Source organism: Eschrichtius robustus, chromosome 6 (genome assembly GCF_028021215.1).
Source record: "Eschrichtius robustus isolate mEscRob2 chromosome 6, mEscRob2.pri, whole genome shotgun sequence".
Taxonomy (NCBI): domain Eukaryota; kingdom Metazoa; phylum Chordata; class Mammalia; order Artiodactyla; family Eschrichtiidae; genus Eschrichtius; species Eschrichtius robustus.
In genome coordinates, this window is record NC_090829.1 from 85,987,765 (window position 1) to 86,014,169 (window position 26,405).

Here is a 26,405-nt window from a genome sequence, read left to right on the forward strand (position 1 = left end):
AAAATGTTCAACAAACAGGACCAAAAGGAAGAATCGTAACAGAAAACGTGATTCTGTCTGTGGCAAAGTGAGAAATTTGCCTGAAGGTCAAGGTAGAAACTGAAATTTTTACTCATTTTGGAGGTCCTAAGGAAGAGGCACAAGGCAGTGCTTCCCTATCCAGTTTGTTCCATTGGAACTGGAACTTGAACTTGGAGCGCTCAGGGGCCCAGAACCAAGTCTAGGTTGGGCTGGCCGGCCTGTGTTGCAGTGAGAGGCGGGGGCTACCATTCTGACAATGCCAGCAGAAATCTGCAACTAAAAAGCCTAAACCTGCTTACCTCAACATTAGCATCGGCAGCACGAAGTAAGATCTGAACTTTATGTGACTCATTATGAGTGGGTGGCAGCCTACTGTGGAGGCAGTCTGTGAACCCAAGGTCAACACCCCGGTGAGAAGTCCCTGCAGGTAGTGAGTGATACCACCAGTCAGCCCTGAGGTGGAGGATCCGTGTCCCCTCAGTTTAGTTAGAGCATTTCCTGCTTTGTTTCTAATCCTGTTTCTAAGGCTATTTGGCACATTGTTTGGCCTGTACTTGGCACTGCAATCTTCAGGAAATAAGAATGTTTTACGTTTGTATAGTGCTTTAGAGAACACTTGTACGTAGATTATCTTACTTGTTCCTCTCAACTCTGCGGTAACTGTTCATGGTCCCATTTTATGAATGGGGAGAACTGATTAAATTATGTGTGCAAGTGTAGTGAGTAAATTGTAGAGTAAGGACTGGTCTTGTCACTACCACAGTGATAACCAGGTCATCTCCAGGCACCGTCCTAAAAATATACTTTCTTTCATTTTCCCCTAAATGTATTGCGTTAAACTTGCTTATACTTACGTTGATCGGAACTGTTTTGGGCAACAGCAAGGCTCATGAGATCATCATGAAGACTTGACCTTTTAACACCCAGAAAACCAATCACACGGAGATTTCTCTGTATTCTACACCATCCATATCGCGTGGAGAACGTTCAGTAAGCCTAGCATCGACCTTGTGTCTGGACATCCAATCCAGAAAGAGGTCATTTATCCCAACTTTTTCTTCTTTTCCTCAACTTCCTTTACATTAAAATCCCACTCCCACACCTTAGTTCAAATGTACTTCAATGTTTTAATAACTCAGTGGCATCCGTGCCTTTCATCTCTCTGTACCCTTCCCTTCCTCCTGAGGGGCAGAATCCCTGAATGATCCTAGTAAGTTCTGAAAAGCCTTAGCAGGGTAGATAATGGGTAAAGATCATTGCATTTCAGCTCCCTGATCCATTACACTCCTGCCTTTCACCAGCCTGCAGAGCCTTGTGGTTTTTTTCTAACAGAATAAATTAAATATGAAAGAGAAGGACTAATGTAATTCAAATAAACATGTTAATGACCCTATTTTTCCATTTGGTAACTAGACCGGATGTGGTGGAATGCCAGTTTTTTACTGAGCCTGTAATTTAAAACTTTCAACAAGGACACTTTTTTCCCCTTTTATTTCCATCCTCCACTCCCACCCCCTTTTATTCTTACAGACACTCCTTGCTGTCCAATTAGTTTTGGAACATGAAAACTGTCCTCGTTGCTGCCTGAAGTCGCTGGGGACCTGGGGTGGTTTATCTCTGTGGGATGGCTTGGAAGTCTCCGCTTTCACTGGTGATTTCCCTGCCAGAGCTCTGTGCTGTCCTGGGGTGTGCACGAGAAGGTGGCACATTTCACACAACTCCTCTCTGGCCCCGAACCCACATTTTGTGGAGTTTCGATGTTTTGCATGTACGTGCTTGCTGCTCTAGGCAGGACTTCAGCATCAGATTTGGAAATGGAAGAGCTTAGTGTGTTGTTAACCCTGTAAGTAGCCATCTGTTCCAGCGACGTTTTTTTCTAAGACTCAAAGCCATGTTCTGAGAGCTTGTTATCATCCAAAATGAACCCCGACCTGACTCAGTGCCCCCAGACGACTCCCTGGTTTAGTTCCTTCACTGGCCTCCTGTCAGCCTTTTGTCTCCCCTGCACCCCACGAGTAGTCATGTTCCCTAGCACTCCCCACCCCTCCTCCAGAAAATGACTGCCCGAAACGAAGCCCTTTCTCTCCTCCAGACTTCTGATTTGCCACCTGTCTGCTACATTCACCCTTCGTTACCCATACACCCTGACTTTTCTCCAAACTGTGTGTGCGTTTGATCCCTAGTTTCTCTTCCCCCCAACCCCCCGCCAAAATATGATGTCTCTTTGGCATTTTACCTGCTAGAACCAACTCTCTCTTATTTCTTTTACTTTGGTCAGTTTCCAGCTTTTGAAGGAAAACTTTTTGATCTGAACACATTTTCGTTTTTTTCCCGCAATTTACATGGGAGGGAGGAATGGAGGAGAGAGGGGTTCTGGCCCTGTTACTTCCTGTTTGTTTTTGTTCTGGAAAATGCAGGCCGGCTGGCTGTGTCTCGCAGAAGCTTGTCTTCAGCCATCGTGCTGATTCTGATATTTAACTTCTTAGTTTTTCTCTCGTTTCTCTCTAATTTTCTATTCTTCCTCCAAAAACTCCTAAGCCCGTCATAAAAGCTTTCTTCCTGAAATGTCTTATCTTAATAGCACCTCTGGATACTGTTCTGTCTGCATTAAGGCCAGGATTCAAATTAAGTAAACAATAATGGGAGAGAAAAAAAAAAGGAGAGAAGGGAGAGAGGAAGCAGTAGGCGAAAGAAAAAAAAAGTAGGTTCACTTTTTAGAAATGGATTTTACTAATTTCCAGACCCAGTCCCTGTGTCCTCAGATGTACTGTTGAGCTATAGCCTCACCTGTCAGGTGGACTTGCCTTTTTCTGAAGACACATCTGTGGATGTTGGGTCTCTCTAAGAGTGATTTGAGAGAATCCCTCCAGAATTTATTTTTCCAGCCACACAGATTCTGGTTAAGGTTGTACTTTCTCATCATAACCAAGATGGTTGTTTCCCAGAACTAGTAGAGATCTCTCTTTTCAGAGGGCTGCTCAATGTATCCCAGCATAGAGTCACCCTATATAAAAGTCCTGTATTCTGTGTTTCGTTTTCATGTAATTTCACCCACCAAGGTCTCAAAACAACTAGATCCTCTTTTGGTAGATGACTCTAACTCCGTAACAGATAAAAATTTAACTTTTTCATAAAACAGTTAAATAAGCTGATTCCTGAGAAGCACATTCCCATCTTCACGTCAGATGCCGTTGCAATTTAGGACACAATATTTTCCCCATCCATATTAAAAAAAAAAAGGACTTTGTTTTCTTTTTTTTTTCCTTTGGTACTTAAGGTCAGAATTTAAAAAGCTAAATGAATTCCAGGCTTCACATTCCCAGAATTATACTTCAGCTAGTCCAAGTCTAAAATGAGCTATCGGCAGTACAGTGCTAGCAACTGTGGCCTTCATGGAGCACCGAACTAGCGTGAACCTGGGGCCTTTCTGAGCTGTGGCCTTTGGTCTCCATCCCCATTCCTTCGGCAGCTTCTGCTTGTTCCTGCTCTAGTGCCTTCAGCCATGAGCATACCATTTAATCAGTGGTGTATGAAAATGGACCCGGTACAGTCAGCAGCAGCTAGGCCAAAATCGATTGGCTATTTTTAAAAGGAAAAAAAAGAGGACAGAAAACTGCTCTTTTAATCTAGGTAAATCAAATCGTGCCTGCTTGCTTTCCACCTGTAGCTAAGTGCAGGCAAGAGCCTTCAGATTAATGATAGTACTTCTTTGTGCTTCTTTATTCATGCTTATCCACTTGGGGTAAAAGCGCCAGGGTATCTTCAGAGCCGAGTTTTCACATTCACATTGAGAAAGCTTGTGCTCTTTTTCTCCTAGAAAAAAAAATTATCTTCCCTTTTGCCCCCTCTTAGAAGATCTGAATAAAAGCAGAATACATTCAACCTTTCCCGCCTTTTTGTTTCTTCCCTGCCATGAAATCATATCTGACTGTGACATCACAGTGTGCTGCTTTGGGCAGCCTTGTGGGGTATGAAGGTGAGGTCAGTGATTGGGTTAAGGGAGCAAGCCAGGAGGGTGGGGCCGAGCGCTGCCCTCCCACTAGGCAGGCCCTGCTTTAGGTGGTAGAAAACGCAGCCACCCGCTTGGGAGGAGCTCTTTTTCCCATGGATTTTTTTTTTTTTTAACTCTGGAGTGTCCTCTTTTTTTAATACATTACCAAGCAATTAAATTAATTTTTTAAAAGAAAACTGTGCGTTGTTTTTCAAACTGCAAGGGGGGATGGGGAGGTGGGAATGGGCTGGCAGGTTTGTTCTATAGCATTGATTTGTAACCAACAAAGGAAATGTCTACTTATGAGACACAAATCAATGCAACCAGACTGCGAAAGTGCAAACAGAGATGTGAGAAAATGATTCAATCGTTAGTCTTCTACGGAATTTAAAAACATGGGGTCTTTTGACTGTTCCAATACCAGAGAAAAAGTGGATCACTAGAAGGAAGGGAGACCATGACGACCAGTTCTAATTCTGTCAAGGTCTTTCTCCAGTGATGATGGAAAGCTCAGGCAAGGTTATAAGATTCCTAAAAGATGAGCAATGTTGTAAATGAATTTCAGAACTCGTCAACCATGTCCTCAGCTGCTGTTGTGGAGAACGGGTGGAAGACAGTTTATGCCCGAACTTCTGCTTTAGTCTGCATAACCTTGGCTGCTACAAAATTGACAGTTTCTTGCAAACTCTCTTGATCCAAAAATAATCTCTAACCAATAGTCCTAGCACTTACGTAGAATTTTTATCATATAAGCACATTACAAAAATCAGCAAATAAGTCAAACAAGTAAAAATGTAACTCTAGGAAGCTCAAGATGTTTATTTTGTAAAACTTCACCAGTTGGGATAAACTGGGAAAGAGAGACCAATCTGAATTGGCTGAAAGTATGAATCATGGAATATTTTAATGTGGTTTGAACTGGGATTTCAAAGTGTTCACAGGTAGAGTTTCTTAAGCACTGATTTCAATAAATAAGAATTGTCAGTAGCATATCAGGTATGTGTGTTTTTAAATATTTTAAGTTTTCATTTTCCCCTCCTATAGGTAAACATGGTTCTCCTTTCTCCCTCCCTCCCAACAATCTTAACACTATTAGTTTACTTAGAAGTTCCATTTTCAGAGATTAGGAAAAAGGTAAATTTCAACAAAATCCCTATCCCAACTATCACAGATTTTGAATTACAGTGATTTCTCCTTTAGGGGAAAGGGGGAAAAGATGATCAGATGTTACTTTTCTGAATGCTTAAATTAACATAAATAGCTTTACAATTTTTTAGTGTTTTTCTAATATCCAGTAAGGCCAGAGTCCTGTTCAAAATCTAGGAAAAAATTGGAAGTCCAGAGAGATTTTCTACCTTGACTACATACTTTTGCTTCCATCCCTATGATGAAGTCAATTACCAAGACTGTCCCACCTTATCCTAAAAAATGTGCTATTTCTTTACTTCTCAATGTTATCATGTTAGTTCCATTGCCTGCAGAAATCAAGGGAGTGAAATGGAATGGATCAGAGACCTACAAATAAAGTTATCAAGAATGGATTTCTGGGCAACTCTTTGACAATAAAAACCCTTGCAATAAAATAGCATAAGTGCCACACTCGGTGTTGTACAACAACTCGAAGTCTGCTTTCTTGCAGTTCAGACTTCTGAATTACAACCCTGAACAAAGAAATAAATGAAGACCTTCAAACATCAAAATGAGCGTCCCAAAGTTTCCAACCGAACCCTTCCAGGCAATAATGTCTCTATAGCACTCACTTATCTAATTTTCCAATCCTAAGCAGAGTAGAAAATATACATAGCATAACAGGTTGGAAGGAGATGGCTCTTAAAAACTGGGACAGTGACACCAACGAGCTATGGCAGTGGATCATTAGACTTGAGGCCATTAGACTGAGCAGAGAGAGATGAGGCTGATTCTCAAGAGAAAATAAAAAGTGTATTTCTGAAAAATAGGAGCAATGGGTATTCGCAAGGATAACCCTGTATTATAAGAAAAAATGAAAATGATAGCAGCCTACTCTGTTTAAGAAAACAGAGCTATGTAAAAGTTTTCTATTTAAAAAAAGTGCAAGATATATTTTATTGCTTAAAGAGGCAAGTTTATGTCATTAAAAAAATATATATGGAACGTTTCATTCCCCAGTATAGCTCTTTTTGTTGTTCTTTTTTTAATTTGGAAAAAATTAAACATGATTTTGTAGTGACATTAAAGATCAATCTAGCCAAAACTACTCAAGACAAATACCTTAGAAGGAAGGATATTTGTTCTTGAATATTTTTTCTAGTCTAGATCTCTTAAAATAAAGATGTTCTCTGTCACTGATCTTAGTTATATACTGTATTTGTCATCTGGAGTAAGGCAGAGTTGACCATATTTAGCTGGTTTACTTTGTAATGCATCATTATAAGTGACCAAAAGCATGGTACAGGAAGTTGTTTGTGTGTTTTTTCATTGCTTATGCAACTTCCAAGCAGAAAATGTTCTTGAGACCAGATGGTAAAGAACAGTCAATTGCAAGTTCTATTCTCCAGATGTATTGATGTTTCATGTCTTCTTGAAGCCAGTTCAAATACATTTGTAAATTCAAGTCTTAACTTGTAGTAACCCTTTCTCTTCTGCTAGCCCCTATTTCAACTGACCAAGAATTGGGCTAGAATATTTGATTACAGGCTCTCTGCAGCCAGCTGTACCATGGAGTGGCAATGCCATGGCCACATAATTCAGCCAGGTAAAAGCTCATCACATGTGCTTTTGCGCATATCTGGTCACTGAGCGACAATGAGAGCTATGTGTTTATATTTATGGTACCAAACCTCTGTTCAACTTGATCCTTTCCAAGAGTGCACTTTGTAAAGACAATTAAAAAAAAATTTACCTGGTGTTTCTACTTGACGTGTAGGGTTTTTGTTTTTTTTTTAATCTGCTCAGCAATTTGAGTTTGCTTGGAACACAGATGAGTTAAGCGAAAAAGCTGTTTTTAAAAAAAAGTCTCTAGTAAGTGAAAATGAAGATACTATATCTGAATGAATGTGAAAAGTTGTCCCCTTGTATATTTTTAAATCTTCCCAAACCATCCCCAGTTCTCAGCCAAATGCAACCTACCCAGATTGTCTTCAGGAAAGTAGCAATTCACAGAGCTTTGCAGTTACCCATATATCAAACTGCACTCTCTCTCCAGTCCCTGCTCACAGCTCCACCATTTTAGAATATGGTGAGATATGCCAGAGCCCTACCATCTGTTTAATGGGCTAATTATGTTTACCACATGCCTACTTCACAGGAATACCATGGGTGAGGTTGCCAAACATCATACAAATATATATGTTTGTATATATAGATATAAAAATATACACATAAATAAAATCATATACATGTATAACAGCATCCAGCATTCCTTAGCTTCATTCTATCTTTTACTATCAGAATGTATCATGGCCCATCACTTAAGCCCAGCTAGGTACTGGCAGAGTTGATCGTAATGCATGGTTGTGGCCGTCAGACTGAGGGAGACTGGGGGGAGATGAAATTCAGATTTTATACACACCCCTCTGTCTTTGCCTTATTAATCTGTGCCCCATTTTCTTTCTATTAAAATCTTGATATTTTAGCTTCATAATTAGTGCGATCAAACTTCATGATACTGTACATTGCTATATCCAGTGCTTTAGCTCTTACTTTTAGGAAAGAATATCCTTCGCTTTATTTAAAAAAAAAAAAAAAGTCAACTCTAAAAAAGTCCTTTCTGTACAAACTACAACTATTCTTTACAAGGCTACAACTTTTATTTTTTGTACCACAGCTTCTATATTGGTCCTGTTCTTAAAGCTAGCATTTTTTTTTCCTTTTAGGAGGACCCTGCAACTCTTTACAACCTTTTTCTCTGGTGTTCTCTGAGAACTTCTTAGATACGTGTTCTCAGTGACTCCAGTTATTACAAGGGCAATTATCGATTGCTAGCCATGAAAATTATCACTGGGTCCCAAGTTGGGTCAACCTAAGTTGCTTCTTGGAAATGGGGCTTGAGCTAGGTGGGTCTTGAAAGATAGGGGGAATTTTGAGCAGTAAAGGGAGGCAAACAGAGGGCATCCTAGGTGAAGGGAGTCAAACCAGCAAAGGAACAGGACACAGATGGAAAAGAGTGAGTCATGAGTAAATGGAGTGCCTAGGTAGGATATGATATAAGCTCCAGGTACTGGGCTTTCTTTGTGGCTCCTTTGTCTATATAAAGGTAGCTCGGCAAGCCCTGGACCTTTTTGGCTTCGAAGATGCAGTGGCCTGAGAAAGACTGGGAAAAATATCCACATCTGTACAACAGACTATAAACCCCATATGTAGCATTCTATATAATGAAAAAGAATAACAACATATGAAGCTATCATTGATATAACATTTTATTTAGTCTTTTCTAAGATACAGGAGTATTTTTTTTTATGACAAAACAGTAAGTTTTTAATCTATGTGTTGGGTATATGGGTGGCCACTGTACTAGTCTTTCTAGTACTTTTTTTTTTTAACATCTTTATTGGAGTATAATTGCTTTGCAATGTTGTGTTAATTTCTGCTGTATAGCAAGGTGAATCAGCTATATGCATACATATATCCCCATATCCCCTCCCTCTTGCGTCTCCCTCCCACCCTCCCTAGCCCACCCCTCTAGGTGGTCACAAAGCACCGAGCTGATCTCCCTGTGCTATGTGGCTGCTTCCCACTAGCTATCTGTTTTACATTTGGTAGTGTATACATGCCCATGCCACTCTCTCACTTCGTCCCAGCTTACCCTTCCCCCTCCCCGTGTCCTCAAGTCCATTCTCTACATCTGCGTCTTTATTCCTGTCCTGCCCTTAGGTTCTTCAGAACCTTTTTTTTTTTTTTAGATTCCATATATATGTGTTAGCATACGGTATTTGTTTTTCTCTTTCTGACTTACTTCACTCTGTATGACAGACTCTAGGTCCATCCACCTCGCTACAAATAACTCAATATCGTTTCTTTTTATGGCAGGAGTATTTTTTAAAGCTTTTTTTCCCCTGAGTGTTAGAATGTTTTCTTATACTCCCTTAACTGAAGTAAATTATTCAAACAGAGCTGTTTTGTTTTATTTGTTTGTTTTTGTTTTTGCAGCTTTATGCTTACCAGGGATTTCATAAACAAGTTGGAAGAGAAAAAATAGCCAGGACATAAATATAGAAATAACCCAATCTGATAAGCTTGCATGAGCATGAGTGAGGGTCTGTGATGAGGATGAGAAGAATCTTCGTCAGTGACGGAATGATTGTGTTTTTAATGTTAGGCGTGTAAGTCTGATTTGAGAAGAGACACGGATATGGAAAGAAATAGAGAGTTATCCACTATCATTTGATCATGTACACAAGGAAAAATGACTAGAAAATTTACTATGTGACTTCTAGAACCTAGAAACCTAAAACCCAATGCAAACCACATAGACACAGATGAAGGGAAAGCCACCTGTTTACCAAAACAAGAGGACATTTGATGATTAAAGTCATCAAATGTTACAACTGCAAAGAATCTTAAAGACCATCACATCCAACACTCCCATTTTAAATAGGTGAAAAGTGAGACTCAGGAGAAATTTGATGACTTGTAATATCTACAGCAGTTGACAAACATGGCTGGGGACCCACATCGTCTGATCTACAGTCAGATGCCTTCCAGCCAAACACTCTGTCACTTCTTCAGTTTCTCTGCAGTCGTTTTGGAGAACTCTAACTTTGCCTTATCCTACCAGCCTTGCTTTGTGTATCTTGATTATCAACAAGCTTCTTAATTAATTGCTTTGAAGTTTATTTTAAAATAATAAATTGCTGGATTCTTAGAAATGGTTCTAAAAATTAAGATGGGTTCTCAGAAGTATTCTGAGTATTCTACAAATACAGAGAAGCTCACTAGATAAATATAGATGCCTCTTCATAAAAATCCTATCATTCCTATAAAAATGGCATGATCATATTATTAGATTTTTCAAAGTTTCTAGAGTTCTAGGCCTTTGTTGGAAAGCATAAATAGGTCAGACCAGAACTGCTTAGGTATCCCCTCTGAATTGTCCCTGGATGTTCCTAAACTGAGGTGCCTTTGTAAGGAAGTCCTTCCCACTGCCATTAGTATCATCAGCTCCTGCTCTCATCAGCATGGCCAGTTACTACATACTGATTGCCTATCAGGTTGAAAAAAGGCTGTACTTGGTGTTTTACTGATATTTCATTCAGTGTTAGAAGAGAAAGAACATGGTGAGAGTCTGGCGTAGCCCAGCTCCCTTCTGTGAATAAAGAGTCCATCACTGACATTAGGCATTCAATAAATGCTTATTGAAAGGGGGAAAAAGCATCCGTCATTTCTCTTTTTCAAAAAAATCTCTGGGTCATTTGAAAATATTACCTCTGAGCTTCTGATACAATGTCTTGTGGTTTGTTGCACCACATACGGTTATTATGATCTACTTGTGAGCCACAATCCAGAAATACTCTTACTGTTGCAGTGCAAAATAATATAATAATCCACTCTTACATTTTAAATGTGTCTGGCCCACCAAGTCCTAGCTCGAGTGCCAAACACACCATTGTGAAGGAACTGGCTGACATAGTGCCCTGAAATACCAGGTGAGTGTAATCTCTTCACACATGCATAGAAGAGCCTGGCTTTTGAGACCACGAAAAGGAAAAGAGGCAAACTACCTGCTCTTCCAGAAGGAGGAATCATTCAGCAATAGTAGTCAGAGGGAAAAGTCTTTTGTGAAAGAAACGGTGGTGTCTCGTGGCTGTTTTTATTAAAACATTTAGTTCACCAGCATACCAACTCAAAGAGCAATTTAATTCACAAAGTGAAAGAAATAAGAGTCTAGCCCCGTCAGCTACATTCCACTGCTGTTATGTGGGGTGATTTAGTGGTCAAGATCCCTACTATTCTGCATTTGGATATTTGTGAGGAAAATCTAGAACTCATTTCCTTCAGAAACCATATCCACATGGCACGTAGCAAGTACTACTAGACAGCAGTAGTAGAGGTTTTGTTATCAACTCCTGCCAGGTTTGCAGGCTGGGATAACAGGACATTAGTCATTTTCCTTCCTCCTCCTCTCTCCTCTCTTCTTTTTTTTTCTTTTTCTTTCTCTTCTTTCCTCCTTTTATTCAAAACTCTTTTGCTTATGGATGTAGGGAGTATTCCAAAAGGAAATAGGCAGAATAAATACTATTTTGAGGGCAACATAACCATTTTGACTTATAACTATATCCATATGCCTTTCTGTATTCCTAAACAGCTGAAGAGCATACAGAATAGCCCAGGCGCTGGTCCTTAAAGTAGGTGTGTCCTAGGGCACTCTTTGATTTGAACTAGCCGAGCCTACTGTTTCATGTTATTGAACAGTCTGAACAGAGAAGGAAGTTTTCCTTCTGTGGTCCTAGCCCAAATGAGTGACAGGATGTAGCCTCTCTCTGTAATTTTCCATGAAGTCCTCCCCTGGTCCAATTTCTATGATATCTAGAGCTACTGGGCTCCTGGGAATGCACACTCCAAAAACATAGCCTGCAGTGACTTTTCTTAGGATGGCCGTGATGAGGCAGTGAGGAAATGGAGACATGCATGTTACAAATTTAGATTATTTTTTCCTCATACACTTTTTTTTTTTTTTTTTTTTTTGGCTGTGTTGGGTCTTCGTTTCTGTGCGAGGGCTTTCTCTAGTTGTAGCCAGTGGGGGCCACTCTTCATCGCGGTGCGTGGGCCTCCCACTGTCGCAGCCTCTCTTGTTGCGGAGCACAGGCTCCAGACGCGCAGGCTCAGTAGTTGTGGCTCACGGGCCTAGTTGCTCCGCGGCACGTGGGATCCCCCCAGACCAGGGCTCGAACCCGTGTCCCCTGCGTTGGCAGGCAGACTCTCAACCACTGCGCCACCAGGGAAGCCCTCCTCATACACTTTTTAACTTGCTATCTAGAGCCATTTTTTTCTCAGTCAAATGGGTGGTTTAAAGAAAATCTTACATTCATAATTTTTGAGTGATTTTTTCCAGCCTGTCCTTTTATTTTGCTTTTTGGTCGTCACTTTAACAGGTGGTGGAGTGGGGATCATGTACAAAAAGACCTCATCTTGTCTTACAAGGCAGAGATTATGCTCATGGGGGAAATACAGGTCTTCAGATACAAGGTTCTCCCTCCCAAAGAAAGTGGCTCAGGTAACAGTACCCAACAAGGTATAGCCTGACGAGTGGGACATTGCAGCCATGTTTTCAGTGCTTTTCACTCTCTAGAATTTTATGCAATGACTGTAGCCAAGAACCTTTGAAATATCTCTGTCTGGTCACACAAAAAGGAGAGAAGAAAAAGTCCTTGGAAAATTAAACGTATCTGGTGCAAGCTAGTTGCAAATCTGGTGAAACTTCCACCTTCTTCCTATCCCCTGCACACCCTCCCATCGCTGGAGTTTGGGGGTTTTATACGGTAATAGGATGCTAGAGAAGGTGTCTATCTGGCATGTTTGGATTCCTTGCTGTTTCAAATACTTTGAAGAAGAATGCTTGATTCCTGCAGTTTATAAAACTAGTTTAGTTAAACGTGTTGGTCATCAGGCCCTGCGATGCATGATTATTCAATATGTTTTAAAATTGCCCCCAGAGTCAATTGTGCTGTCCCCTTTCTCCCTCTGCTGCCTGTCTCACTTTACTGGGAGGCACTGGAAGTAGTGTGTGCGTGTACGTCTGGGAGAAGACAGACTCCCTACCTGTAAATGGCTTGCTATTATTAGACTTGCAGTTACCAGGGGTTATGTAAGACAATTGAAGCTCTGTGTTTTAACAGAGACATGATTCATGCTGCTTGTAGTAACAGTAACCACCTCCAAACGAGACAGAAACCAGACGCAGACAAAGGCTGGAGAAATCAATGCCGACTCAGTACAGCCATTCTGCTGATACCCTCTGCCTTTCAATCAGAGCACTTAGGTTATCAGGAGAGGAGGCTCTTTCTGGGTCTGTTCTGTCTCCTGGGACTACCAGGCGAAATCACGTGGGCTGGAGCTGTGTACAGGAGAAAACTGGGCCTCGGGAGCAGGGACGTCTGACCTCCCTCCCCAGCTTCCTGTACATCATGCCCCAGGGTCTCCCCCGTGTTTCAGACACACCTGGAGGAACAGTGCTTGTTACCTGCACTGTGGCTCAGAATTCTCTGTGGCTTCTACTCAGCAAAGTTGGAACTTGAGTGTTTGGCTCACGCATTCAAGTAACTTTGCTCCAGTGACGCTCTGCAGCACACGGGAAGGGGAGAGGATGGAGTGAGATTTCAGCTGCTGCCGGTGCTTTAGTACAGCTTCTCCTCAAACCTGAATGGAAGTGGACTGGCTGTGTGTGTAGACACACATGGGCCCCTTTCCTGATTCCTCCAGTAGCTGTTCTTTGAGACTACACTGATTCGACACTTCACAGAATGCAAAGCATTTCCACGTACATCAGCTTATTTTAGCCTCACAACTTTGGGAGAGAGGCCAAGCACACATTATTAATGAATAACCATTTTACAGGTGAGAGGTTTTATGGCTGGAAGGTAATTATGTCATTCATTGTTTCCTTGCTCATGATTTTATAAGACTCAGAAAAGTTAGTGACTTGACCATGATCACACAACTAGTACTTATCAGATCCAAGAAGACAAGGCAGTTCTTCTGATTCTCCATCTAGTACTCTGCTTCTCGGATTTGCTACAAAGCTTGTTGGCAGCCATGGCATTTTGGGGGATAAAAAAGGATTTTCTGCTGAAAACCGTGGTTTTTAGATTTAAGCTCTTCTGCTCATTAGCTGGGCAACTTAAACCTCCCTCCCCCACCCCAGACTTCTCATCTGTATAACTCGTGGTGGGGAGAACTCACTTTTAAAGAGTGGCCATGAAAGTACCACGTAAGCTCTGATGGGTCTAAATCAGTGCAGAGATTGCCAGTAGTATCCCCCCATCTCCACCACGTGTGACAACAGGAGAGAGATGCAGAGATCTCAAATTTCACCTAGAACATAAAAGTAAACTATTTTTACATCAAAAAGAAGAAATTAAGATACTTTACTGCAGAAACTGCCCATGGCTCTCAGAAAGCAACAGCCTTGACCCAGTGGCCTGTGACACATTCAAAAGTCAGGCTACCCTTCATTTTTACTCTCAAATGTGTAAATTGTTCAGAAAGCAACTCTAAACAGGGACATGACAGAAAATTAGCTAAGCCATTTAGCTTCACCCACCCAATAATCTCCCACAATAAAAATTCCAGTTTTAAAAATGCTTATTATTGATTACTACTAATAATAAATAATACATTGTTATGAATTTTAACTAAGGACCAACACAGAATTTCCTATTATAGCATTTTTACCATTATCCTACTATTTTCATACATTATATAATACAATATATACCTATTTTGAAGTAAGCCTAAGTAAACATTTTAACTTATAAATAGTTTTCAATTAAATCTTTGGTTTGTATACCACTTTTTATCCAGGAAAATAGCAAAATACTTCACAAACTATACTTGAATGAAATTCATTTTCCCCTCTACCAAAATGTGAAAATCATATGTTGCTGCAGTTTTAAGGACGAAAGCTACAGTCTGTTTCTCTCATAATCAAACTCCCTGACTGGGCATCAAGAGACCAAATTTTTAGTCCTAGCCTCACTACAAACTCACTATTAGGGAATCCATTAAGTCCTAACTTCAGAATACATCTAATCTGAAAAACCCAAAGCCCCTTAATATCTGGTTATTGCACACTCGCCTGAGACTTCAAATCTGCTCAGTGGTCTATGTGGTATGGCAGAAAAAGAGCTTTACGGGAATGATGGAATTCACTGTTTGGGGGTAACATGTTGTGCTAGCAGCCGAGCTGTCTTAACTTCGTCAGTGCAACGTGTCTCCAGATCGACCCAAAGAGATAGAGGCTGGAAGATGCCTGGAAGGCAGGAGCACGTTCAGTCCTTTGACATCCTGCAGGTGGTTGCTACCCTACAGAATGGCATATTCTGTGTCCCAGGCATGGTGATAAGCAGTGGATCCTCGCACAAGACCGACTTCCTTGTGCAGGAGAAGAGGCTTTTCTTTATCAGCCAGGTACCACGATTTAATGATCATGAATGATGATTTCCTCATTGGTAGAGAGGCATTTGTGCCACTGGTTCCTTTCATGGGTCCTCTGATGGTCCCAGATTATTTTAGTCTTCTCTCCATTTGGAGTCAACTAATGCAAAGTCTCATCTTCACCTAAGAACAGAGCTGCCTTTGCTCTTCTAGATCTAGCCTTCATCTCCCCAAAGCATACATGTTACCATTTGTGGAGGTGATGATGGTAATAATGGATGGTGTTTCTTCCCACCACAAGGTGGTGGTACATTCACCTGGGCCTTTAGCATATTAAACTGTCCCCATAGCTACAGAAATCAAGTTTTGACCTAACATGCCCCAGTGTTAACTATTTCTGTTCACGGCCTCTAATAATATGATTATAACCCCCTAGTATTGCACAAAGGGCCACCCTAGGTGCTGGAGTTTTTATAATGTGTAAACCAAGGTCTATGTCCTAGAGAATTTACATTCTTACCAGTGATAGAGGACACAGGGGTTAAACTACAACCATTTATCTAAGTGTTAAATGAGTAGCAGAGGTCAGCATGGGCTGAGACAGTTTTCATAACAGATACATGATTGATACAGGCCTTGAAAGAAAGGAAAGGCCTAGATAACAAAAAGGTCATAGAGGCCTTCCAAGCAGCCAAAATGGTATGTTCAGAGGCTCAGAGATACGAACGTGCTTAGTCTTTCTGACATTCTGTAAGTTAACCAGTTTAGACCAAATGGAGTATTGATGGAAAGGAAATCTGAGAGGGCTTATTTGATACAGATTCAGTGAACTAACATACCCAAGCTAAAGAGTTTAGAGCCAGGGGAAATCCATTAAAGCATCTTCTCTAAGCATATTCTGAAGTTAATAAATGTGCCGGTAGAAAGATGGGGGAGCGGGGGATGGTTCTGTAATCCAGTAAGTTTGGACAATGCTGGAGTCTTCAACACCTTTAATATCCTTATGGGCATTATGAGTTTGTAAGAGAGACATATCGTATTCTGTGTTTCCTGTATTTGTTTGACCAATGAACTTTTTTTGAGGTTCATCTTGAAGTTCTAGTGTCCTATAAAACTCACTTTGAGATATACCAGCTGGAAAGATTTTGAAGGGCAGGAGTAGATGACAGGGCAAAACACTATACTATAATGATTAATTTAGTACTGTTATGAAGTACTAATAATACTACTATTTTTTTCTGTCTTCAAGTACAGACCAAAAAAAAGATATCACTGATGGAACCAAAGGGAAGGATAGAGATCAGAAGTAGAGAGGATAAACTCCAAGATAGGAGGAGAATGTAAAAAAAGGTAAAGCTATATCTTGAGGAAACAAATGATAAAATTTCAGAGATATTGGAGAAGGAGATGAGAGTCAGTGAGCTTACCACACTGGATGCTCTAGATCCTCTTATTAATGTAGGAGGCAAGGTCATCAACTGAAAGAGAATGAAGAATGAGACTTGATAAAGTAAAACGTATGAAGAAAAACTGCTGTAGGCTTGTACTCAGCAACAGCACTGAGCAGGAGTAAGGGTACAGATGGCATGCATGCGCAGGGTTTCGTACTGAGAGTGGGAGGGAATGGTGAGTGGTGACACGGATTCATAACTGAATAACATAAGAAGAGGCCCTGTTACATAGAAGGCCAGGGGAGCAAGGAAATCTGGAGAGTTGTTGAGAATAGCGTTGAAATGGTTGATCATGGGGTAAGGTCAGACTGGACAAAGACATCCGGTGAAGCCAGCAGGAGCCTACTAATGGACCAGGTGAAACGAGTAGGTTCCTTAGGCATTAAGGAAGGGGAATTCTCAAGCTGGGGTTGGAACACTTGAGGTCAAATGTGAGGCCTCAAAAGAGTAATTTGGAATGAGAATGAGGGCTAAGAACTAGCTGAAAAAGATGATGATAAAGGTCTGTCGAAAAAAATGGTAATGGGTTTTAGGTTGACATATTAATGAAAGTAGGGAGGGAAAACATAAATCAAGCATAGAAGGTTTTGGAAAAGTTTAAAACAGGATTGAAGAAGGCATTAGTGGACCATGATGGAGAATCTAATACCATAAGCCTATGACGAGGACCTCAAATAAACCGCAGTGGAATGAAGGCAGGAGATCAGTTGTTTAGTGATCACAGCTTGGTGTAGGTTAAGCCCCAAAGCATTGTGGTTAAAACCTGGCCCTAGAGCCCTGCTTTGTTACCCTCTAGCTTCGTGATCTATGGCAAAAAAAAACTTCACCCTTCCTAAACATCAGCTTCCTCATCTATAAAATCAGAATATAATTCCCATCTCTGAAGAGTGAGTGAAAGAGATAAAGTTAAATAATGTATAAAAAGTGCCAAGCACAAGACTTGCTGCACAGTAAGCATTTCATACGGGTAGCCAGATTACTATGGAGGTGATGAAAGCAGGAAGGGGGAAGTGATTTTCACTTTGGAGACAGTGGCAATGTGTTCTTCTGGCTAATGCCATTTTGATGTTTCTCCATTTAGCCACAAATGTAATGATTAGTCCAGAAAACATGCTCAGTGCAAGGGGCAAAGTATAGATAACTCTGATATAACACCAAATAACATGCTGCACCCTAAATTGTTCTCATGTTGGAATCCTCATTACGGAGTTTAAAGTGACCTTATGACCAGGTCCTGCGGCAGCCTTTTTGGACCGGAAGATTCCAGTATCAAATGACTTAGAGAAGGGGTTTCCATCACCAGGTATTCATTAAAAACAGAAAAAGTATCATCATATGTATAAACACGTATATATGTGTATATATGCATATGTATGTGTGTATGTATATATCTATATCTGTATATCTATATATCTATCTCTCACCTGGTCCCAAAGATCTCTTATTTTAAAAACAAAAATCAACTGTACCTGACAACAGTAAGGCTCCTGGGATGTGCAACTCTTATTAACAGAGTTTATGAATTGTCAAAGAGGAATCAAGATTCCTGTAGAGAAAATTAACATAGATTTAAAGGGACAAACAGTGAGTGGGACCTTCTACTGGCAGGGCTATCCCAGGGGTCCTCAGGCCACCAGAGGTACTTCTTCTGGACATGGGTATTAACTAGTGGTTAATTAAGGAGCTAAAATTTTTTTAAGTAAAACATTTCTTGTAGCATCAAAAAGCTGAAGATGGGGTTCCTGATTAGTTTTTCTGGCCATGATTGGTGCCTTATTCATTAAATGGTTTTCTCATCAGTTTCCAAGGAGGTGGGTTGGTAATATAGACTTGGGAATTCGTTTCAGGTACTTAGTTAAAAAGTTAAAAGTCAAACAGATTTCTTTAACAGGTTTAGTGGTTTAACAGGTTGATGAGCTACTTAATTCCCACATCTTTCTTCTCAGGGGACTATTAGAGTTTTAAAGGACTTTTAAAATCATAAAATTCACCTCCTTTTCTTACAGATGAAAAAGCTGAGCTACCTAGCGGTTAAATGACTCATCCAAGGTCATGCAGCTAGTTCTATGATTTTGCTCTTTCTTTCCTTACTCTTACTTCTTTTTAACGCTCTCCTTTTCTCTTTCACCAACATTCTCTGCACTCACAACCATCTCTCTGTTGATTATTTATTGCATTTATCCTTGCTTTACGAAATTTCCTGTGCCTCAGATTATGAGCTAGTGGGTCTTTGCCAATTAGTAACCCCTCACCACTAATTCATCACTACATTTGGGGGTGAAGAAAGGAGGGAAGTGGAACAATTTTAAATTTACTGTGATCTTTGAGACCGCTTTCTCTACACCTGGGAATCGCTGTTAGACAATTAAGGTTAGTAAAGCGCATTGAATTTCTCAGAGGAAAGGTGTTATTTGAATTATTACCAGATACTATTGTTAAAAATAACAATAATGTAAAAAAATAGGAACTTCATATGTTAGAGACATGATCATTTTAATTTCCAGTTGTGGGATCTAGAAATTATTTTTTTTCACGATGTGCTCTGTGCCAGAAACTCCTTGAATTATGTCTATTGCCCGATGACCTGACAAACTGGCCCAGAATCAGAAGTCAGGCATGCCGTGTGAGCTGTTAGCCAAATTTTTCAGCTCAAACTGCTCCTTTGAAAGCAACCCTCAGTAGGAAGGTGAGTGTCAGACATAGGACCTGTGGTACCAGATCAGTGTCATCAGCATCACCTGGGAGCTTGTTAGAAATGTAGAATCGCAGACTCCATCCCCAGGCACGCTGAATCAGAAATCTTGGGTGATTCATTTGTTCATTAGAGTTTGAGAAAACCAGTACAAGGCATCCTCATCTTCAACTAGAAAGGAGCTAGGAAGGAGTTATACTTATTGATAGTTTCTGAAAGAGTTCCTTCACCTGAGGTCTGTACTCCCAGTTCTTTCAGTGGCTCTGAACCATTATGGAAATAACATAAACCTCTTTCTTGTGCTGAAATCACAGTGGGAACTAGAAATGTGTCCATGCTGTGTTGGAGCAGTTGTTGTGTAGTGAAAAAAGCACAGATTTAGAGTCAGAAAGATCTGGGTTTGAATTCTGACCTCACTATCCACAGCTTTCTAATCTTGGAGTGGTTCATTAAGCACTCTGAGTCTCACTTTTCCACATCTGTAAAATGGGTATACTAACACCTACAGCACGACATTGCTGTGAGGATTAACTAAGAATGAACTTACACATAAAAGTTCCTCATGCAGTCCCTAACAACATTTAGACATCTAACAAATTATTGTTACTATTATCTTTTTTGTAAGCCTTTGTCAGAGAAGCCCCATCTGTCGTTTTAGAATGATTTGGTGTGACTTCCAAAGAAGGGGAATGGCCATACTGAAATGAGATCTCCGGAGAAAGTTCCTCACAGCAATCTGTGGCAGTGTGTTACATAAGAGCTCTGCTCTCTAAGGGCTTCCGAGACAGATCTGCAGAGCTGTCAACAATACAGCAGTCTGGAATGGAAATGACCCACTGTCTCTTCTGCCTCTGGCACCATTCAGAACCTTGCCAGCTGGGCTCCCAGGGCAGATTCTTTATTACAGTGATGATCTAAGTGGCAGAGAGAATAGCTGGATTTCCAGATTCTGGGAAAAATGTATGACCCCAGCAGCCTTTTACCTTTTGACTTAAAAACTGAGTGCACTGGATATGGACGCCATTGAAAAAGGATAAATATGAAACCTCATAAAGTCATTTTCACTGAGTCTTTTTTAGAGTATAACTACTCTTTAAGTAATGAAATATGACACACCATGCAATAGTTCTAATTAAAAACCCTCGGGTGTGTGCTAAGGCAAGAGGGAAATAAGAAGAAGGAGAGAGGTTTTACCCAATTTACCCAAAAGTGAAAGGAAAATCATAGCAAGAAAATGTGGAGCTGTGAAAGAGGAGTGTGATTAAAGGACAGAAAGATTATGTCTCCATTTAATTATAAAATGCACAATTTAAATCTAATGTTAGACATACTTAAAATGTACACTTAGGTAATTACACAATGGGTGTGTATGCTTCCAGGTGATTTTTCACTGCATTGTACTGGACATATCGACCAGTGATTTCCTTTATCATTTTAATGTAGTTGCCAAGGGAAGAAAAGAGAAGGAAGCTCTGTCTGGTGAAGGGTTGATAACTGTCCAGCCATGTGATGGTTTAGTAAGAACTATGAGGAACTCTTGAGCCCAATTTGCTGTCTACGTGGGTGTTACTATTTAATGGATCTCTCAATGCATAGCACGGCTCCACCATACTGGCCAAAGAGAATATAATGACCAGCACCACGTTTCTCCTCTGGTGAGTAGCAGTGAGTAAGGTGCTCACCTGGGGGAGACAGGTGAACTCTTGTAGGGCCGGAGGCTAGCATTTAAGAGCTGAGCTTTTCTGGACAAGTAAAATCTACTGAGATCCCCTGGAAAAGTCTGTTTTCCTCACCTAGGTAAACACTGTTACCCCCACAACGTGTTTTGTTGGGCATTACATCTTCAGGAGAAAGACAATGATTCCGTTTGAGAATGAGGATAGAGAGGAGATTAAACAATTAATGTTTCGTCTACCACAAGAGAAGAACAAGGGACGAAAATTAGAACAGACCTGGGAGCAGTCATCTATCCTTTTCTACAAGTAGATTGGTGATATAATGAAAGGAAAATAAGTAAAAATTTAAACAAGCCTATAGGATAAATACTGGGCAAAGCGAGGTGGAAAAAGATTTATTGGTGTGGCATAATAGCAAGATTGCCAATAGCCTATGTTTCTGTAAGATGAATTTAACCATAGAATTACCGCAGCATGTTCTCACCAAGAACTTCAGCTGAACCCCCTGCTTTTCCAAAGCGTGAGAAATTTCTTCATTCTGCTTTTTCACCCTGAGTTGAATCACCCCAGTGGTATTTGCAGTATTGTCACAATTGTTTCTGCTGGTAATGTTAAAAAGGTTTGCTTCCTTGTTCTTTAAATCCATCCTCATTTTTTAAACATCAGTTAACTATAAAAGGACATTTATTAGTTTGATTTATTGAAGTGAATAAGTGAAACAAAGTTTTTCTTTTTGTGGAACCCAGTGTATCCTTGCAGGCTATGCACCCAACCCCTCACTCTCTCTGGTCTGGTCACTGCTGATCGTCTGCTGGGTCTATTGGTGCCAGGCAACACCGGTAGATATTCAGAGATTTGTGACCTTTTCTATCAATTGTCGTTGCTCAGCTGCTAGTAAGGATGTGGCCTTGAGCAAGTCAGTTCCCTTGATCTCCTCATCTGAAAAATGAGGGGTTGGAGTAGATGAGCTTTAAGGTCTTTCCAGTTCAATCTCAGCTTCCATGACTCTAAGCAAGCATCTTTATTGCTTTTATTTTCTTTAATAAACTTTTTATTTTAGAACTTTTTAAACTTTTTACTTTATATTGGAGTACAGTTTATTAACAACGTTGTGAAAGTTTCGGGTGTACAGGAAAGTGATTCAGTTATACGTATACATGTATCTATTCTTTTTCAAATTCTTTTCCCATTTAAGTTGTTACATAACATTCAGCAGAGTTCCCTGTGCTGTACAGTAGGTCCTTGTTGGTTATCTGTTTTAAATATAGCAGTGTGTACATGTCAATCCCAAACTCCCTAACTATCCCTCCCCCCACACCCTTCTCCCCTGGTAACCATAAGTTAGTTCTCTAAGTCTGTTTTGTAAATAAGTTCATTTGTATCATTTCTTTTTAGATTCCACATACAAGCGATATCATACATTTCTCTTTCTCTGTCTGACTTACTTCACTCAGTATGACAATCTCTAGGTCCATCCGTGTTGCTGCAAATGACATTATTTCATTCCTTTTAATGGCTGAGTAGTATTCCATTGTATATATGTACCACACCTCCTTTATCCATTCCTCTGTTGATGGATGTTTAGGTTGCTTCCATGTCTTGGCTATTGTAAACAGTGCTGCAATGAACTGTATCCTTTCGGACCATGTTTTTCTCTGGATATATGCCCAGGAGTGGGATTGCTAGATCATATGGTAGCTCTATTTTTAGTTTTTTAAGGAACCTCCATACTGTTCTCTATAGTGGCTGTACCAATTTACATTCCCACCAACAGTGTAGGAGGGTTCCCTTCGCTCCACACCCTCTCCAGAATTTATTGTTTGTGGATTTTTTGATGATAGTCATTTTGACTGGTGTGAGGTGATATCTCATGGTAGTTTTGATTTGCATTTCTCTAATAATTAGTGATGTTGAACGTCTTTTCAGGTGCCTCTGGGCCATCTGTATGTCTCCTTTGGAGAAATGTCTGTTTAGGTCTTCTGCCCATTTTTTGATTGGGTTGTTTGTTTTGATGATATTAAGCCTCATGTGCTGTTTGTAAATTTTAGGGACTAATCCCTTGCCAGTCACATCATTTGCAAATATTTTCTCCCAATCTGCAGGTTGTGTTTTTGTTTTATTTATGGAAAGACCTTAAAGCTCATCTACCCCAACCCCTCATTTTTCAGGGGGGTTTCCTTTGCTGTGCAGAAGCTTTTGAGTTTAATTAGGTCCCATTTGTTTATTTTTGTTTTTATTTCCATTACTCTGGGAGATGGATCAAAAAAAGATATTGCTGCGATTTATGTCAGAATGTTCTGCCTATGTTTTCCTCTGAGTTCTATAGTGTCCGGTCTCACATTTAGGTCTTTAATCCATTTTGAGCTTATTTTTGTGTATGTTATTAAAGAATGTTCTAATTTCATTTTTTTACATGTAGCTGTCCAGTTTTCCCAGCACCATTTATTGAAGAGACTATCTTTCCCCTATTGTACAGTCTTGCCTCCTTTATCATAGATTAATTGACCATAGGCATGTGGGTTTATTTCTGGGCTTTCTATCCTGTTCTATTGACCTATATTTCTACTTTTATGCCATTACTGTACTGTTTTGATGACTATAGCTTTGTAGTATAGTCTGAAGTCAGGGAGCCTGATTCCTCCAGCTCCATTTTTCTTTCTCAAAATTGCTTTGGCTATTTGGGGTCTGAATCAGCAGACATCAGCTGAGCACTAACCTGTGTGCAAGGCATTGCACTCTATGGGTACAAAGTAAAAAGTACACGGAGTAAAAGTGGCCTCTGCCTTCAAGAAGCTTAAGCGGGGGGGAGACAAATTACACAAATAATTATTAGAGTCCATAGAACGTGGGAAGGGAGTGGTGCAAAAAGTGCTTAAGGATTTGAGAAGGGCACTTTCCTTTGGAAAATGTCTCATAAGCGAGGTGGTGTTTGGATGACCCCTAAAGAAGCTCTATGTAGACATTTGGAAAGGGGAGGAAAGACCATGACCATGGTGAGAACAAGTGGGACTTCTGCAGTGTAGAATGCACTGTAGAAAAAAAGAGTAAGAAATTAGATTGGGGCTATATTGTAGGAGGCTAGAATGCCAAGCTGAGAAGTTTGCATTTGATCCAGTAAGCAAAGAGCAAAGGAGTAATGTGTTTAGAATGGTGCTTTAGAACAGTAAATGTAGTGTTGTTGTGAAGGATGGACTAGAGGTACAGAGGATCTGGGGGAAGGGAAGCCGGTTAGGAGGCACTCACAGCAATCCAGGCAACACGTGATAAAACGATAAATAGGTGTTGGGATAAAAAGTGAGTATTGATTCACAGCCTGAGTAAAAACCACAGGAGTTGGCAGCTGATTGGATATGGGAAATGAAAGAAAAGGAGGAACTAAAGAAGACTCCTCAGTTGTAGGCACAAGTAACTGGACGAAGATGGTACCAGTAGCAGGAAATGGGAAGGCTGGAGAAGGAACATATTTTGAGGGAAAGGCAATGAATTCTGCTGGAAACTTTCTGAATTAGAAGTGCCTGTGCAGTGTATGATGGAGATGTGAGCTTCTCAAAGTTAGAGGCCCCATCTTATTCATCTTTTCTAGGTGCCTAATAGAGTCTATGTAAACAATGAATGAATGAACAAACAAGCAAATGAATCAGCGAACTGATAAGCAGCAGTTATTTAGAATGCGGGTCTGGAGCTCTGTAGACAAGCGAGAACTAAAGATAGCCATGTGGGTGTTCTCTATGGAGAAGTGACTGTTGAGGCCATGGAGGGTGGCTGTGTAGGCAAAGCTTGAGGAGAGAGAGAATCTTGAGGCCTGTCTGCATTTAGGAAACAGGAGAGAGAAGGCAGGCCAGTGAAAGAGGCAGAAGAGAACTGAGAGCGGGAAGTCAGGATGATGCAGCATCCCAATGAGAAGGGAGGAGAGTTTCCGGAATAAAGTGGTCATCAGGGTGCAGTGTGGCCAAAGGGGAAAGTCCTGGGAAAAGACCTCTGGGCCTGAGGCTCTGAGACAGACAAGGGTCCATTCTGTAGCCCCTGAGGCTGAACTCCTCGGGGTTAGAGGATATGGCAGAAAACAGAGGCTGTAGTGAAGGGTGGAGAGAAGGCAGGAGCTCAGAAACATGGCCAGGTCAGTGGGCGTTTTTAAGATAGGCAAGAATCTCAGAGCAACAGTGAGAGAGAGATTGCGGTGGAATGAACACTGGAAGAAGAGTCCGCTGTGGCCAGGCTTCCCCTACCCTCACCCTCCACCTCAACTCCAACTCAGGATCACACCGTCAGCTCCACACTGGCGGGTGCTGTTGACAGCTTCACACCAGACAGGCAGTCAGGTGGAAACACTGAAAATGGGGCCTGGGCAACACCCTCTCCATCTCCCTCCCCTGACTCAGTGTTCTCTGGTGCAAAGTGCAGGACCCGACTCTCAACCAAGTCCCATGGTTCTGGCTTTGTAGAATGAGTGATCACCACCACCTCTTCATTTAACAGCGTTATCTTTGTTTGTTCCTTGTCTGATCCAGATGCAGCCGCTCTCTGTTCCCTGCCCCAATGAACATCTGCACCAGGCCCAAGCCTTGGAGTGATTTACCTGAAGAGTGACACCATTTATTTGAAAACTACTGTGAGTACATTATGCCTGCAATGAAAGGCTTCTTAGTTCACTTTGCTTAATTTTTTTAAAAAAACTCACACAATTGTAAGCGCAGATGAAATTTTAGATGGCGTCATCTCTTGGATGCGGCAAGGTGACCAGACTCCGTCCTGAAGTGCCTGCACTGGTTCTCCGCTTCCAGCCTGCAGTGCGCACCCTGGTAGCATCGCGCCCGCCTCGCTGGGGGGCTGCGCTGAGCTGCATCTGAGCGCACCTTGCAGGGACCGGTGCTGTTCTGCTTGGTCATCTCGCCTCTGCCTGAAGCGGTGGCAGCTCCAGCCCTATCTGTTTGCTTCTCATCCCCCTTCTTTGCCACTCTGTTGAATCTCACTGCAGCTTGTCATTTCATGCCACCCTGGACACATCCGTGAGCCAGCTTTCCGTGCCTGTGTCCACCTGTGATGTAGCTGCATCTCTGTGTCCCGTGCTGTGGTCTCCTTGTTACTCAAGGGGGCCAACACCCACCCTTGCAGCTGCGGGCTTCTTCAGCCATATCTCTAAACCATTGTGCCCAGGTCAGCTCTGCCCTCTGGATGCATAGCTCTGAGTACTTGATTTAGTTCCCTCCACATCAGACATTTACGTAGGAGAAGTACAACCCATGCAAGTCAAGTTGCAGAAATAAGTTGGGGTAGGAGCTATGATGCCTACAGAAAAATACTGATGAAAGAGTGATCATTCATTCATTGATCATTGCTAGAAGTAACAGATGAATATATGCTCAAGTATTCATTGATCATTGCTAGAAGTAACAGATGAATATATGCTCTCTTTTACTAGAAAAGCCAGAAATTTAAATTACTTAGAGGCTATGCATGCAAAATAATTATACATTTTAGAACAAAAACTCATTCTGGTTGTTATA

At 41.0% G+C, this 26,405-nt stretch overlaps 1 long non-coding RNA gene across 1 annotated transcript in view; it reads left to right on the forward strand.

The window, feature by feature from the left end:
- Positions 1-25,505, forward strand: part of LOC137765740 (uncharacterized) — a 724,300-nt gene extending 698,795 nt beyond the window's left edge. The window contains exon 8 of the long non-coding RNA XR_011074249.1: positions 25,410-25,505. This is a non-coding gene — a long non-coding RNA (uncharacterized lncRNA). The remainder of the gene's footprint in view (positions 1-25,409) is intronic.
- The last annotated feature ends 900 nt before the right edge of the window (positions 25,506-26,405 follow it).